This window comes from Cupressus sempervirens, chromosome 7, assembly GCF_028749045.1.
Source record: "Cupressus sempervirens isolate cs-2001-9-10 chromosome 7, ASM2874904v1, whole genome shotgun sequence".
In the NCBI taxonomy this organism is placed as follows: Eukaryota; Viridiplantae; Streptophyta; class Pinopsida; order Cupressales; family Cupressaceae; genus Cupressus; species Cupressus sempervirens.
The window spans coordinates 208,609,173-208,624,378 of NC_143124.1; positions in this window are offsets into that span (position 1 = coordinate 208,609,173).

The following is a 15,206-nucleotide window of genomic DNA, read 5'->3' on the forward strand; positions in this document are numbered from 1 at the left end:
ATGCAAAGGCATTAAGTCTTATTGAGGCAGCAATGACAGAAACTATTTTTTCCTAGATTGCAACAGCAAATTATGCAAAGAAAGCATGGGATATCTTTGAGATGAACTTCAAGGGGACTAATAAAGTCCATACAGTAAAGATACAAAATATAAGAAGGGAGTTTGAGAACCTTTAGATGAAGGAAAATTAATTAGTTGTAGATTTCAGTTCAAGGACCTCCAATGTGATTAACCAACTGAAGTCAAATGGAGAAGACTATCAATAGCAGAGGATAGTGGAAAAGATATTGAGGAGTTTACCTCATAAATATGACAATTTGGTCATGACCACAGAAGAGGCAAAAGACCTCACTATTTTGACAATGGATGAGTTGATGGGTATTCTTCAAACCCATGAGCATAGGATCGATAGAAATACATCTTCTTCTTCCCAAGAGCAACCATTCAAGGCTTAGTCGAATCCAAGAGGAAGGGGGAGAGGAAGAAATGGCTCACGTAGAAACTCTAGAGGCAGAGGCCGAGGTAATGGAGGATAAAGAAATGCTGCAACAGAAAGCTTAGGAAGAGCAGATGGAGCAAGTAGCTCATAAAATACTTCAAGAGGAGGTAAAAAAAACTACAACTCAAATAGGAGTAATGTGGAATGCTACTACTGTCATAAATATGGGCATTATGCAAGTGAATGTTGGAAGAAGCAAAATGATCAGTCAGGACAAGCAAATGTGGCTGATGTGAACATGGGAAGTGGAAACAATGACACTACCTTCATCATGTGTAATGTTGGTGAAGAAGGAAGCCCTCAGGTTTGGTACCTCGATAGTGGATGTAGCAACCACATGAGTGGTAATGAAACTTTATTTTCATTCATTCACAAGAGTTTCAAATCTAAGATTAAAATGGGTAACAATGGAACCCTACCAGTAGTGGGCAAAGGATCTATTATGGTCCACACTAAGAAAGGTGAGAAGAAAGAAATACAAAATGTGTATTTTTTTCTTGGTATGAAGCACAATTTGATGAGCATTGGTCAGCTCATTCAAAATAGATACAAAGTGCTAATGGATAATGATATGTGTGTCATTCATGAAAGGGATGGGAGCAAGAACCTACTTGCAGTAGTTCAAATGATAAAGAATAGAATGTTTCCCTTGAGGATAGAGACATGTTTCTCATCTCAAGTTGATGCTGCACCTCACACACAATCAGCTCTAAGGAGTGTGATTGAAGACCCTTTACGGCTATGGCACCTTAGGTATAGTTATCTTGGCTATGCTGGTCTAAATTTTTTGTCAAATAAAAGAATGGTAGAAGGTTTCCCATGAATAGAAAATTCATGTGACAAGTGTGAGGCTTGTATTTTGGGTAAGCAACATAGGCTTCCCTTTAATTCTCAAAATTCTAGGAGGGCTAGATATCCATTAGAGTCAGTGCATACTGACCTAGTCGGTCTTATGCAAGTTACTTCCATTATGGGGAGTACTTATTTCATGGCATTTATTGATGATTTCAGTCGTAGGACATGGGTTTATTTTTTGAAATCTAAATCTAAAGGATTTGATAAGTTTCTTGAGTTCAAAGCCCAGGATGAAAGAGAATGTGGACACTATATCAAGGTCCTAAGATCAGATAGAGGAGGGGAGTATACCTCCAATTCTATTGTAAATTTTTGTAGGAAACAAGGTATAAAGAAAAAGCTCACAACCAGCTATACACCACAACAGAATGGAGTGGCTGAAAGAAAGAATAAGACCATTGTTGAAATGGCAACGAGCATGATGAAAGAGAAAGGTCTCCCAACTAAATTTTGGGGAGAGGTTGTGGCAACATCAGTTTACCTAATTAATAGGTGTCCTACAAAGGCAGTCTGTGATAGAATTCCAATGGAAGCATGGTCATGAGAAAGATGGATAGTTGAACACCTAAGGGTGTTTGGATGTTTTGCATATGCACACATGCCTAAAGAGAAAAGGCAGAAATTGGATGAAAAAGTTGTGAAGTGCATCTTCATAGGGTACAACTCAGAATCAAAGGCATACAGATTGTATGACCCATTGAACAACAAGATGATTCTCTCAAGAGATGTGGAATTTCTTGAAAATTAGTCATGGTATGGACTAACTAATGAATCACCAAGCACCTCAAGTAAAGTAACAATTATGCGTGAAGAGGATGCTGATGAATAGCAAGAAGAAGGAGTAGATAGAAAAAAAGGCAAGTAGCCTCAGTCATTGACGAGCTCCTCTCGGCATGACCGAGTGTTAGTGCCGAGTAACAGTGAAGATGAAGTTGGTCGACAAAGCAGCAATAGTGAAGATTTTGATCTCAAACTCTCCTCCCTGTTACCAAGAAAGACCAAGAGTCTTAGGGAGATATACCAAGATGAAAGGTATGAATATTATGATGAAAGTGTTAATTTTGCATTATTTTCTCATAGTGACCCAATATATTTTAAAGAAGCTATTAAGGAGAAGAAATGGTGTAAGACAATGGATGAGGAGATAGATGCTATACAAAGGACTGGGGCATGGGAGCTAACTAAATTGCCTCCCAACAAGCAAGTGATTGGAGTGAAATGGGTCTACAAGACCAAATGCAATGCTGAAGGCAAGATTGATAGGCATAAGGTAGGGCTGGTAGTCAAGGGCTACAAACAGCAATATGGCAGAGATTATAATGAGACATATGTCGCGATTGCAAGAATGGAAACCATGCATGCTGTCATAGCAATTGTAGCTCAACACAAATGGAAGGTATTACCAAATGGATGTGAAGTCCACCTTCCTAAATGGTGTATTGAAGGAAGAAGTATATGTGGAGTAGCCACCTAGTTATGAAGTTATAGGTAAATAACACAAATTATATAGATTGAAGATAGCTTTTTATGGGCTCAAGCAAGCTTCAAGGGCATGGTACAGTAGGATTGACTCATATTTGATGAGCAATGGCTTTAGCAAAAGCAATGGTGAGCCAACTCTCTACATCAAGGGAGCTAATAGAAATGTGTTGATTGTTGTCTTGTATGTAGATGATTTGATTTTTACTAGTAATGACAAGGATCTTATTGGTGAGTTCAAATAAACCATAAAAAATGAATTTGAGATGACAAATCTTGGTCTCTTGAAGTACTTTCTAGGCATAGAAGTAAAAAAAAATGCATGATGACATCTTCATCTCTCAAGAAAAATATGCAGGACAGATCTTGGAGAGGTTTAAAATGCAGAATAGTAAGGCAGCCCCAACAACAACAACAGTAGGTTTGAAGTTGAGCAAGGAAGACTCTAACAAGAGAGTGGATCCAACACTATACAAGAATATGATTGGAAGTTTAATGTATTTGATTGCAACTTGGCTAGACTTGATGCATGTCGTAAGTCTGATTTTTAGATTTATGGAAACACCAAAGGATTCCCATTGGCAAGCGAGAAAAAGGATCCTAAGGTATGTGAAAGGTACCAAGGGATTTGAGATTTTGTATACTAAAAAAAATGAATTTAAGTTGATAGGTTATACTGATAGTGATTGGGCTGGAAGTATAGATGATAGGAAGAGCACTTCTAGATATGTATTTCATATGGGATTGGGTACAATTTCATGGGCATCCAAGAAGCAACCTATTGTTGCTCAATCTACAGCAGAGGCTAAATATATAACAACAAATGCAGAAGCATGTCAGGCTATTTAGTTAAGGAGGATCTTGACAGATTTGAATGAAAGGCAAGAGGATGGAACCACAATTTATTGTGACAACATCTCATCAATTGCATTATCCAAGAATCCAACCTTCCATGGTAGAAGCAAACACATAGAAATAAGATATCACTTCATCAGAGAGTTGATGGAGAATGGGGATATCAAAATAGAATTTTGTAAGTCTGAGTAGAAGCTAGCAGACATTTTTACAAAGCCATTAGGAATTAGAACTTTTGTACACCTAAGAGAGTGTCTTGGTGTAGTTGATGTGGATCAGCAGTGATCCTTGTTTTGTTTGGCTCGGGACAAAGGGGGAGTTTTGAAATTTAATGAGGTGGTTGTCTTGCTCCTAGAGCCAAATGTCCACCTACCACCCTTGACAGATTGTAGAACAAATAGAAAACATGAATGCAATAGGTGATAGAGGAAGAGCAGATCAAAAGTTGTAGAGAGGGAAGAAGAAAGAAGTTGATCAACAGATCCAGTCGTCAGAGTGCAGAGAAAGAAGAAAGTTTATTTCATGCCTGCAGTTCATAGTTTATTGTGTGGTTCAACCTATGAAGTAGTGATTGCTCCAGGTGCTATTGTATGCAGCCATTAGAGCTGCCAGTTTAAAGTTTAAAGGTTGAAGTTTCATTAGTTTGAATATTTAGGGTTATTTTAGAGTTTTTTGGTTGAAGCCGAATGCTCTCAAATTTTGTAATGGTTTTAATCAAATTTTAATAGAAAGAAAGTAGGCATACTTGAATCTGTTGTTCTTCCTCTATACATTGCATTTGAGAAGATGATTGTTGAATATTTTAAGTTTTGTCTCTCTAGTTTTAATAGTGAAAATATTCATGTTGACTTGGTCCTTGTTTGTGTTTTTAACTCTATAGTTGAAGCTGAGCTCACTCGGCATCCACACTACCAAGCTCACTTGACATCCTTTGGTGCCAAGTTGTCCTTCAGGTGTTGAGCTCACTTAGCTCTTTCAGGTGCTGAGCTCACTCGACACCCTCTTGCCACTCGACTCCTTAAGCTGTCGAGCAAACTTTCGCTTGGCACCTTCAATTTTTGAGCAAATATTTTAAAGGTTTGTGATTTTATTCTATTTTATTTCTCACATGTTGAACCATTACAAGATTATCTCTTTTTTCTCTAGTTTATTATTAATTATTCTATTTTATTCTACTAGGGTGGATACCCCTCAGGCTTGGCTTTAAGTGGAAGAAGATTCAAGCATGAGTGGGCCTATATGGAGTTCCTAAAACATTTTTGTGGTGGTCTTTTCTGGTTGATAGCTTCCAAGCTTCATGCCTCCCCTAGACTTCCTCTAGATTTGTAACCTCTATCAAACAAAAAGTGAAGAAAAAATATTCATTTTGAACTTAAAAAAATTCTCTTGAAATGTTCATTTGAAACTATCACACTGATTAAAATAGATCTATGTTTTAAAGATTTATTAATAGTGAAATTTTCTATCTAAAAGTCAGTTGTTTGTTAGTTGATCTTGATTTTTTTCATTACATAGAAAATTTTTATAATACTTGTGGTAGTTTCTTCTATGCGGTACAATACTAGTGATTAAACTCCATACCTAAAACCATTCAGAATACATGTGTTGCTTATATGAGTTTATGTTTCATTATATGCTATGACAAACTTGTACATTCTTTATCAAATATTTTGATATAAAATAGTTAGGCCACTTTATATTGAGGAGGTTTGTAGGACTTGCCCCAAAACAAAGGAACTTATGCTAACAAATGGCATTTAGAGTTTTGGCATGTAAGTAAGAAATGCTAAATTCTAATCTTTCTACAATTTTGAAGCAAGATGTATATGTGGGGTTAATTCAATTGAGATGAACTACTATTATTAAAGGTCATTATCTTGTAAGTAAGAAAGTTTTTGAATTTCATACCCACTGCTGCATACTCATATGTTCCCATACAATATACAGTATCTGCAATTTACCTAAATTTTGGCTCTTTATAGTTGGGGTTTTAATACAAAGATTGGTTTCATTTCATCTAAATATCATGAGATAAGGCCAAGATTTGTGACCCAAAACTTCCAAAATAAGAACTATCTGAAACTAATTTTCCTTCATCAACCTAGTTCCAACCTATAATGAAAAACTATATAAGTCACAAAAGAACATCTATAGAATATATTTATTCTTCCAAGAATGAACACAAAATTCTTTATTCTTTTCTTTACATTTACTTAAAATATGCATATATCAATGGTTAGTTCATACCTATTTTGATTGGAATGATGCTCCATGAAATATATTGAGACAAGTCTAAAGATGTCAGAGATGTTATGTCACGAAATTTTGTAGTGTACTTCTTATCAATATATTATTATAAAGAAAGTCTCTATCAAAACTATTCACATCCATAATCATTGAATCTAGTAATGGCAAGAAGCAACTTTGTGCACTCCTTTCACTTCAATTATTGGACCATTCACCAAATGTATTAGAAAGCTATCTCCACCTAGACTATAATGATTTAGTGAGCTTGAAACAAAATATCTACAACATATTGATAAAAATTAATAGGAAATGTGGAATTTTATGCATGACAAGACTAGAAGCACAAACACGACATGTGGACCATTCAACAAATGTCTTAGAGAGCTATCTCCACCTAGAATATAATGAAAGTAATTTGCACATATCAAAGGCAGATTTATGAAAACATTCATTAAAATTCCTCTATCCAAACATGGAAGCAAAATGATAAGATTGGGCTTTTGGTATGCTAGGTGCATATGCTTATAAGTAAATGCTAGGGCATCTAATAATCATTTTAGATTTTTGTTATAGATACTCTTCAATAGTCAATCACACATGTACAAATAGTCAATCATTTTCTAGCTTTTTTTTTGTCAGTAATTGATCAATTTTTTCACCACTATTGAGACATTTTATAATGACTACTAGGACATTTAATCACAAGTAGTACTATTTTATCAGTAAGCAACATATTTGTATTAAGAAAGTGTTTTGAAATGACACTTTTTTATCACTTCAGACAACATTATCTCTACAGAGAGATTCATAAATACTCAAATGAAGAAAGCTTAATAGCTCTATAGAGGTACACCGATAAAATAAACATAATTGAACTTATGATTTGGGAGAGTTAGATGTGAGAAGTTAGCCTAAACAACTAATGGAAATTTTGTCTATTTATTCCCAAGAACTCCTTTTATGCACCCTTTCATTTGTCTCTACACACCTCCCACATTGCAGCTGAAATGCTGATGTAATAGAGAATATTTTACTGTCAGACATTATATTATGATCGCCATCCTCTATCTGCAAATTTTGAAGCAAACAGAAAAAAGTATATTCAGTTTTAGGGTTTCAATTTTTACTATTTTTGCTACTTAATTATTTTTGTTAGCTAAGCTTTCTTCAATTTTAATTCTATTAGCTAATGAAAAAATGTCTTATTTGGTGTTTGATATTTTTTAATCACTTTTGTTTTCTTCATGTAATGATAAGAGGGCAGAAGTATATAAACATAGATGTTGAAATGCTTTTACATAATTGGTAGAACTTAATTTGAACATTGAGAACTGCATTTTCAGATAATTGGTAGAACTTAATTTGAAAATTGAGAACTGCATTTTCAGACTATGATCACAACGCTAATAACTCGTGCTATTCAATGGCAGGCCACTTCATCGATCCACAAGCTACTGGTTCAGCTCTGGTCAAGAAATGTGGCTTTACACTCTATGAACATGTTGTAATTGAAAAATAAAAAATAAAAAAAATTCTCTTTATATATTATTTGTATTATGAATTTGAAAATTTAATCGTGCTTTCAAACTCTATGACTGATAAAATTCTAAATAGTTATGTTTTACATCCTACATTTTAACCTCAGACAGTATCTATAAGTTAAGTGAATAGCATTATGTATATTCGTTAATTAGTTTAACTTCCTACTTAAATATACAGAGTCTGCACATTTGTTTAAGATATATAAAATAAACAAAATTGAAATTTGCATGGAAGCAATATTTAGTGTTAGATTTCAGTTTTTAGAAATGGGTATAAAAAATGCATATATGCTTTTAATTGCAATGGATGATCCCTTGAGTTACAAGTGAATACGAGGCTTGAAGGTAAAGCCATCAGTTACCCTTCAATGTCCCCACAAAATTCACATGAATATGAAAGCATGATTGTTAATGCGGTTCATCCATGTTATCTTAGAAACCCATGTTATCATCTAGAGGAAATCGTTCACTCATTAACCTAAGTGTTAGATGAATATTGCATCCGATACCAGATTATCAAATCCCTTCGGTTGATCTATATTGTTAAAAACTACTCTTTCTTAAAATTGATAGTGCGATTTGTACTTACTAAATACTGTTATATCTATTGAATTTACCTTCTCAGGGGCTTGCAGCCGATAAAATTTGTATGACTCCAAATACCATGACAAAGGCAGACTTCTTTCTCAGTTTGACTTGTCCATTTTTCCTATTAAAAAAGTTTAGGCAGAAAGAACAAAGAGAAAGTCTATAGAAGGCGAGAAAAGAGAAAATCAGCTCTCCCACATATATAATCACTTACAAAAATTGGGGAAGGAAACTATAAGAGAGAAAATCAGTTGTCTATCAGACCTAAAAGAAAGACTCTAAAGCATTTGTTTTAACATTACAAAAAGACATTTATATCCATGACAAATAAACACTACATGAGTGAGCTATCTTCAATTCCAGCCTCCTTGTGTTGGGCAGTATAGAGAGACAATATTAATACTTGAACCCCCTAGATTAATGAGTCTATTATGGTAAGTCATTTTCTGTTATTGATGAGTGGATTCCCCTCTGTTGTTGTCTGAATCGAGATGACACTTCTCTATTCTATCTCCCTTTAATTCCAGCCTCCTTGTGTTGGGCAGTATGGAGAGACAATATTAACACTTGGACCTCATGGATTAATGAGTCTATTATGGTAAGTCATTTTCTGTTATTGATGATTGGAGTCCCCCCTGTTGTTGCCTGAATCGAGATGACACTTCTCTATTCTATCTCCTCTTGTGTGAGAAAACTCTAGTACTGGTTAACATAATTAGCAGTTTTCACATCATCCTTATAAATCAATGCAGATCCCTTATATATCAGCTTCATAAATTTTCTTTTAGGGATTTCTAAAGATATAGAGACCTATGACATTATGTAAAAATGGATGAGTTCAAGATTAAACAGGGTAGGGTATCTTCTAATATGTTGAAATAACTCTTTGTTTCTGTCTTTCCAAAGAATCTATAAAATTTCACCAATTAGCACAAACCAAAATCTATTCTGATAAAAAACAAAAGGCTCAACATAATCACCAAGAATCTCACTCCATGACAGCCTAGACTTTTTATTCTAATCAATAGGAAAACTAAGAAAATTGACTTAACTTTCTTGACATCGATGCAGCCATAAAATAAATGTTCAAAACTTTCAATTTTAGTACACAAACCACAAGTAAGAGGTTCAAATTTAATCAAAGAAAGCACAAACCCAAATGCAAGTGTTTTGTTTAGCAGAAGAAGCCATCTAAATGAACAATTTTTTTCTCACAAGGACCCTACCAAAAATAATAAAAAAAGAAATGTCAGTTAGAAAAAGGGCACTCAAGCCCCCAACATTGGGAATCCCGTGTGAGGATAGAGTGGCCACTCTTAAGCATTCCATATATTTGTTTTGTATTCTTTAAGAAGAGTACCATCATCCACTTAACAATTCTGCTATAATCTTCACAATTCATTATCTTACTCATTCTCTCCCTATTAATCAATTTTAAGAGTAGATTAAAAGTGTTTTTGAGAGACAGGACTGTTAAACTTGGAAGAAATATCATCCCATGATGCAAGCTAATTATTGACAACCAAATCATTGATAGTAGAAATGTCCATTTTATCCCACTTTTTTGTAGAACAACTTTGGGTGAAATTCGACGGCTTATTATTCAAATATACTCCCCACCAAATAGATATGTCAACAACAATATAATTAGGAGGGTCACCTACAACATTCCTTAAAGAGAAATTCCCTCATTTAAGACCAAGCATTCCAAAAGGAATTAAAGACCTTAGAATGAAAGATCTTAAGTTTGAAGTATCCCTTAGTGATATCCCATAGAGGTATATTTGACCATTTTATTCCTAGTTTCAGTTTTAAGAAAAGTTTGAGAAGCTCTAATCTTTATTGAGCTTCAATTCCTTTACAATCAACAGCAAAAAAACTACTTAGGGTGTTCAACCCTTTCTATCTCTTGTTATACTTACAATCTCATATACACATACACGTGCTTTAAATATTATTAGGTGCTTTAAATGTTTTCACTATGGCCATTATGCAAATCAATGTAAATTGAATTTGAGACCAAAACTAGTCTGCAAGCAAGTAAGGACAACTGAAAAGTCCTTAATTGTTGAAACAACCCTATTCTCTCAAAAACCTGCAACATGAGTATTAGATAGTGGCTGCTCACACCACGTGACTGGGTGTAAGAGAAAATTTAAAACCCTAGAAAATTTTGATGGAGGGTTTGCACGATTTGGTGATAATTTAGTTGCCTACATAACAAGAAGAGGCTCAATAGTTTTAAACAAGGATACACCAATTCATGATGTATACTTTGTTGAAGGTTTAAAACATAATCTTTTGAGTTTCAGTTAGATTTGTGATAGTGGGTACTCTATTTCCTTTAATACAAAATGATGCTATATTAAAAATGGAAGAGATAGAGTCATTGCTACTGGGTTAAAAATAGGCAGAAATCTTTATAACCTAATAGATTCAACTATCCAAGAAACCTCATTGGTTAATACTTGTCTTATGAGTTAAGTAGAAGAGAATTGGCTATGGCATAAGAGACTAGGACATCTAAACTTTGATAATCTTGCTAGAATCAGCAAGAATAAAAAGGTCAGAGGACTACCACAAATAACCAAACCAACAAATATTTGTGATGAATGTGTTAAGGGAAAACAAATGAGAGTACCTTTTAAAACAAAAAAAAACTCATTGAATAGACCACTTGAATTAGTGCATACTGATCTCTGTGGTCCAACTAAAACTACTTCATTAAATGGTGAGAAATATTTCATGTTGTTCATAGATGATTATTCAAGGATGCTTTGGGTAACATTTCTAAAACAAAAATCAGAAGCTTTTGACCGCATTAAATTTTTTAGAAAAATGGTAGAAAGAGAGATTGATTTAAAACTAAAATTTTTAAGATTAGATAGGGGAGGAGAATTCACCTCTTAGGAATTCATTGAGTATTTTGAAAAGCATGACATAAAAAGACAATACTCTATTGCTAGGACACCACAACAAAATGGTGTTATAGAAAGGAAAAATAGAACCGTAAAACCATGCTGAATGAAGCAAAACTGCTTGATAAATTTTGGAAAGAAGCTATTCATATACTTCTCTACATTGTAAACAAAGCACAAATTAGAGTTAGAACAACATATACTCCATATGAATTATGGAATTGAAAAATGGAAAATGTCAATAATTTAAAAAAATTTCCCTGTAAATATTTTATTAAAAATAATGATGATTCTCTAGAGAAATTCAACTCAAGATTTGATGAAAGGATTTTTCTTGGGTACTCCACGCATAGCAAAGCCTATAAATGCTATAATAAAAGGCTGAAAAAAATTGTAGAAACTATAAATGTCATATTTGATGAAAATTCTATATGTTGTAATGAAAAAGAAGATCTTGAAGATTCATCTTTTCAAAAATCAAAAACTTTACATGATGAACATCTTGAAAATGATAAAACTGAACTTGCTAATGAAATTGAACAAGAAAATTGCTCAAGTCCCAAAAAAAACTAGTGCTGGTTCAAAAATAAAAACTTCTTCTAAAATAATAGCTAAGAGACATCCTAAGTCTCAAGTTATTGGAGATATAGAAAAGGGAATTTTAACTAGAAGAAAAGCCAAAATAAGTGAACAAGCGAATATTGCTGAAAATTTTTGCTTGATATCAAATTTTGAACCAAAGAGTGTAGTTGAAGCTTTATCAGATTCTTGTTGGGAAAATGCTATGTAGGAAGAAATAAATCAAATAGAGAAAAATAAGACTTGGGAACTTGTTCCTTGACCTAGTGAAAAAATGTCATAGGTGGAAAATGGATATTTTGTAACAAATTGAATGAAGACGGCAAAGTGATTGGAAATAAAGCCGAATTTGTATGCAAAGGCTATGCTCAACAAGAAGGAATTGATTTTGGTGAAACCTTGCACTTTTTGCAAGGATGGAATCAATTAGAATCTTTCTTGCATATGTCAGTTATAAAAAATTCACTGTTTAGCAAATGAATGTCAAAACTGCATTCGTAAATGGGTATCTTGAAGAAGAAGTCTATATGGAATAGCAAGAAGGGTTTGAATCTCCTGAAAAACCTGATTATGTTTATCAACTCAAAAAGGCTTTATATGGTTTAAAAAAAGCTCCTAGAGCTTGGTATTCTAGGTTGGATAAATATTTAACTACAAATGGATTGTCTCATGGAAAGGCAGACAATACTTTGTATATCAAAGTTATAAATGATGACATTTTGATTATGGAAATCTATGTAGATGATATTATTTTAGGGTCTACAAATGATGAATTACCAAAATATTTTTAAAAAATCATGGAATCTAAGTTTGGAATGTCACTGTTAGGTGTGCTCACATTTTTCATTGGTTTCCAAGTCTCATAACTTGAACATGGATTATTTCTTTCTCAAACTAAATATGCCAAAGAAATGTTGAGAAAGTTTAATATGGCTAAATGCAAACCTGTAAGTACTCCTATTGAGACATGCTACAAACTTATAAAGAATGATGACTCACCTTCTATCAATCAGACTCTTTATAGGTCCATGATTGGAAGTTTTTTTATATTTAACTACATGTAGACCTGATATAATGCAAGCAGTATGTATGGTGTCAAGATTTCAATCTAATCCAAAACAATGTCATCTAAATGCAGTGCATAGAATACTAAAATACATCCAAGGCACACTTGATTATGGTTTATGATATCCTCACAGCATTGATTTTACACTTTCTAGTTATACCAATGTAGATTAGGGTGGATCTAATGATAAAAAGAGCACTAGTGGTGTAGCCTTCTTTCTTGGTGAGTGTTTAGGTACTTGGCATAGTAAGAAACAAGATTGTGTCACTTTATCAACTTGTGAATCTGAATATGTTTCTGCTACAGCATGTTGTACTTAGCTAGTTTGGATGGATTATTAGTTATTTGATTTGGGCATTCAAGTTTCAAAACCTATTTCTATCATGTGTGACAACATGAGTGATATCCAATTGAGCAAAAATCCAGTAATGCACTCACGTAGAAAATATGTGGCCATAAAACTTCATTTCTTGAGAGATAAAATTCTTAATAATGAGTTCAAATTGGTTTATGTGCCTACTCAAGGAGAGGTGGCAGATGTTTTTACAAAAGCACTACCTAGAGAACTCTTTGAATAGTTAAGAACTTGATTGGGAGTTTTCTCTCAATCAATGTTGATATAAGACTCTTCTTAATAATCATTCTATGTTAGGTTTCTGCTCTTCTCATAAAAATTGTTCATCAAAAGCAGATGGTCAATTTTTTTTGACCCAAAAATTTTGGGGAGTAATCAGCATTATCAGGTTTGGTTGGTTCAGATCTGCTTGGTTCAGATTTGGTTGGTTCAAATTTGGCTGGTTTAGGTTTGGTTGGTTCAAATTTGGTTCTTGATGGTTTTTAGATTTTTTTTGCAGCATAATCATTCTTTGTTCATTATCTTATATATCTAAGATGGAATTTATATTCACATCTTTTTTATATATTTCAACTTTGTATATATGAGATAGTAAAAAATTTTGCATCAAAAAATGGGGGAGATTTTTGACCATGTCATGTTGGAAAAATGCATACCAAGAAAATGGTGGCAAATAAAATATGTTTGATTATGACTAAGAAAAGGTGGTGACAAACTCAGCATGTGATATAGGACATAAGGCAAACATGGCATATACAAAATAAAAGAAAGTTAAAAGGAATTATGAATTTTGGCAATGATATTGAAGGAAACCATAAAGTCTGACGTTGTCAATACATGGTTTTAAATGTTTATCTACATTACTTTCCAAGTGTTGAATTTATGTGGTAGACTTGAAATGATGTTATACTATGATTTTCTTTGTGGGCATTTTGAAAAGCATATTCAAAATAAATCCTGTGATCATTTGATGTTTATCTCTACAACTCTAAAAGGTTTGGCTTCAATAATGGATAAAGTTTTTTTGGGCATCAATATTCGATACATTCTTCTTGACTGTGAAAACAGATATTTTGTGTGATGATTTTTTGAAAGGTTTGTTGTAAATTTTGTTTTGAAACTTCAAGGTTTCCAGCTTGAAAATAAAAAAAATTGATATTGTGAAATATTTTTTGGTATAGTCTCATTTCTTCCTCTTTACCTATACATGCACAAAATGAGATGAATAATGAGTTCATCTTCAAAGAAGAAAAGCCATTCTTGAGGTAAAACTGATATCTTCAAATGCATAAGTGTTTCAGAATAATGGAGGTAATGAAATACAAACAACTTCAGGTATGTTATTGCAAAGGTATGTTTTTGCAATACAGTTGTAGATGATTCATTTTGAGATTAAAGGAATGAAATGTCTTTTATTCCTAGTTTCAGTTTTAAGAAAAGTTTGAGATTTCTTGAGAAAACACAGTCATCTTTTAAAAGGGGCAAAAATGCGAGTTTTAGTTTCAATTAGGGATTTCAAAGAATTTTTGTCAAATGAAATAAATGAATAAAAATTGGGTCATTCTGTTATAAAGAAATTCTTTCAATTTTTTAGTATGGCAAGATGATTTCGATATAAAAAGGAAAGCACAGTCTGGCATTTTTGAAATGAAGAGAACAAGGGTTTCGAAGAAATTTTTAATGAAAGTTTTTTCATTCATTTTTCTTAGAAGAACTTCTTCAGATATTTTGTAGAGGCAATGATAGTTTTTTAAGGCAAAGTAATTTGTTTCAACATTAAAATAGAAAGCCCAGTATGATTAACCTGATTTTTTTAAGGCAAGAATATTTTTTTCGACAATAGTTTTTAGTTTCTACAATGGGGTCATTTTATTTGATCTTAAAATGGTATTCCTTAAGTTTTTTTTAAAAAAAATCCCTTTAGGGTTTGAAACCTAGAACACTACTTGCACAATTTGGAAATGGATATGACTGACAGTTTATAAGGAAAGAATAAATTTGAAACTTAATTGATTCAAGTTGGTTTTAAAAAAACATTTCAAAAGGGGATTTTTAACAACCCTAACTGATTCAGTTGATTCTATGTAACTGATTTATTTTGAAAATTCATCTCTATTTATAGTGATCATTTGTAAAATCTCAAATGGATGTGTGTGAAAAAGACATTGAAAGAGACACATATACATTTGTAAGAGTTTTGAAAAGAAGTTGTATTTAAAAGCTA